This window comes from Canis aureus, chromosome 26 (assembly GCF_053574225.1).
Source record: "Canis aureus isolate CA01 chromosome 26, VMU_Caureus_v.1.0, whole genome shotgun sequence".
In the NCBI taxonomy this organism is placed as follows: Eukaryota; Metazoa; Chordata; class Mammalia; order Carnivora; family Canidae; genus Canis; species Canis aureus.
In genome coordinates, this window is record NC_135636.1 from 33,094,856 (window position 1) to 33,098,391 (window position 3,536).

A 3,536-nucleotide genomic window follows, 5' to 3' on the forward strand; every position below is an offset into this window, starting at 1 on the left:
ATGCCTATACTTAGTCTGTCATATTACAGGAGATGGGCTTTCACCCCAGGGATTTTCCATGCAGGTACCCCTGGCTGAGTGTTGGGCAGGAACCGTCATTTGGAGATGATTCTTAATGTAAGGATTGAGAGGTCTCTAAACCGTACCTCACCTGTCACAGCTTTGGACCACACAGTCTGGTGATGACCACATGTAAGTACAACCAGGGAAAGACCCATCAGCTGGGGAATCACATACCTTGTCCTAGGGATCAATGAGGGTTGGAATAAGTCTGATCTGCCCCATAACAGAGGGCTGAAGTCCTGATTCAGTGAAAATATTCTGCTCTGGCTCCCTACACATTACTACTGGTTAGTCTTGACTTACTTCAAGGTAGCAGGATGCCCATACAAATTTCTCTCTGGGCAAAATTTTGGACCCCACATCCTGTCATCATCATGAACAAATTGTTGATACATTTTGTATAAAGACAAGATTGTGTGACAAGAAGAGAAGAATGTTTAAATAGGCAATTCTGGCCATAGATTATTTTGTAGTATTCCAAGGGGAAAAGAAATTTTTTCCTCCTCCCATATTTCTTTGTGTATTCCACTGGAGAAAGAGATGTGAGAATAGTGCCCTTCCAGAGAAGGAGTCTGCACAGGAGCAAGCTGTGTAGCAGTGACAAGTAAGATCCCGAACTCAGGGGTACAATGGACTACAAGTTTATTTCTCATTTATACAAAGTCCAGTGATGGGGTTCCTGGTCTTTGTCTTTGACTCTGGGACTCAAGATCCCCCTCTTCTGGGATGCTGCCATTTTTAACACTATTAGCCAATTTGAACCGATTGATATTTATTTGTAGAATACTCCCTCCAGTAGTAGCAGAAATCACATTCTTTTCAAGTACACCTGGAACATTTACCAAGATAGACTATATCCTGGGCCATCAAACAGATATAAAGTCTCAATAAATTTAAAAGGATTCAAGTAATACCTAATATCATCTCTGAACACAGTAGAATTTGATTAGAAACACATGACAGAAAGATCTCCGGAATATCCCCAAATATTTGAAAACTAAATACCACACTTCTAAATAAACCATGGGTCAAAGAATTAAGTAAGAAAGTATTTTTAACAAAGTGAACATTAAAACGATGTATGTAAATTTGTGTAATGATGCTAAAGAAGTACTTAGGGGGATACTTATAGGACCAAGTGTCTATATTAGAAAAGAAGAAACTTCTCAAACCAAAGACCTTGGTTTCTACCTTACGAAGCTAGGAAAAAAAGAGTAAATTTAATTCACAGTAAGTAGATGAAAAGAAATAATAAAGTTCAGAGTGGAAATCAATGAAATTAAAAAAAACGGAAAAACAATATAGAGAAATCAATGAAATTTGAATAGCCCTGTATTTATTAAAGACATTGCATTTGTACTTAAAAATCTTTCCACAAAGAAGACTCCAGGCCCAGATGGCTTCACTGGTGAATTTAATCAAGCATTTAAGGAGGAAATAAAACCAATTCTACATAAGCTCTTCCAGAAAATTTAGGAAGATTCCCCTGGACAACCTAGCCGCACTCAATTCATTCATCCATCCATCACCTAACAAAAAGTCCATAGTAGAACTCTAAGAGAGTCAGATGATTCCCACAAGATGTCAATATGTCTGCTGTCATTAAAGTCTACTACACATTGTACTGTGGGTTCTGGATAACACAATTGGGTAAGATAGAATCAAAGGTATCTGAATTGGAAAGGAGGGAGTAAAACTATCTTTATTCACAGATGACGTGTTGATATAGAAAACCCCATGGAATCTATAAAAACGCTATGAGAACTAACAAATGAGTTTAGTAAGGTTGCAGGATACAATATATAAAACACTGGGGACATGTGATGATGGCTTATGTATTGATATAAAAACCAATATATAAAATCGATTGTATTTTTTTTTAAGTTTTTGTTTATTTATTCATGAGAGACACAGAGAAAGAGGCAAATACACAGGCAGAGGGAGAAACAAGCTCCCTGTGAGGACCCTGAAGTGGGACTCAATCCTAGGACCCTGGGATCATGACCCAAGCCAAAGGCAGATGTTCAACCACTGAGCCACACAGGCATCCCTGTATTTGTATAAGCAACGAATAATTATAAATTGAAATTAGCATAGCAATAGCATCTATAATAGAATAAAAAATATGAAGTACTTGTGGATAAATCTGATAAATGGTGTGAAAGATCTATACACTGAACTACAAAATACTGCTAAGAGAAATAAAAGAAAATCTAAATAAAGTGATGGACCTTGTTTAGGGGTCAGGGGTCTCAATATTGTTAAGAAGTCAATGTTCACCCATGTGATCTATAGATTTAACACAATGCTGATCAAAATGGACACAGTGATTCTAAAATTCATATGGAAATGCTAAGGATTTGGGGAGCCAAAATAACCTTGAAAAGAACAATATTTGGGATTCACACTACCTGATTTTAAGATGTATTATAAAGCTCCAGTAATGAAACTAGAAAGTGTTGGCATCAAGATAGATAAATATATAAAAGTAACAGAATTAAATATTCCAGATATAGACTCATGCATATATGGACAACTGATTTTTTGCCAAAAGTATAGGTAATTTAATGGAGAAAGGATAGTCTTGTTAATAAATGGTGTTAGAACATTTGGATATCCACTTGCAAAAAATATAAATATTGATTTATGCCCATCTACCTTATACAAAACTTTTATTAAAGTGTATCATGGATCTAAATGTAAAACATGAAACTCTAAAACTTCTAGAGGGAAACAGGAGAAGGTATTTGTGATCTTGGGTTAGGCAAATGTTTCTTAGATAAGACACCAAAAGCATGATCCATAAAAGAATAAATGAATAAATTACACTTCAAAATTTGAAATGTCTCATCTTGTAAAGACACTGTCAAGAGAATGAAAAGACAAGCTGCAAGTGGAAAGAAAAGCTTTGCAAATTATATATCTGCTAAAGGACTAGCATCCAGGATATATAAAGAACTCTCAAAATTCTACATGAAGAAAACAAACACCCAACAGAAAATTAGCAAAAGATTTGAATAGAAACTTTACCAAGAAAGATCAATGGATTGCAAGTAAGCACATGAAAAGATGCTCAAGGTGATTAGTCATTACGGAAATGCAAATTAAAAACATATGGGGCCATGGCCACACTCCACTTTGAGTGCCTAAATTAAAAAGACTGATCACACCAAATGTTGGCAAGGCTATGGAGGAACTGAAACTCTTACATTGCTGGTGTTGATGAAAATGGGACAAATACTTGAAAAAGCAGTCTGGCAATTTCTTCAAAAGCTCAACATACACCTCCCATAAGATCTAGCTCTTCCACTCCTAGATATTTGACTGACTTGTACACACCTTGTTCATAGCAGGTTTATTCATGTAGTTCCAAATTGGAAGCAATCCGAAGCATCGTCGGCCAGTGAATGGCTAAACAAATTGTGATATCACCGTAGAATGGAGTATTACTCAGCAATAGAATGGAATGAACT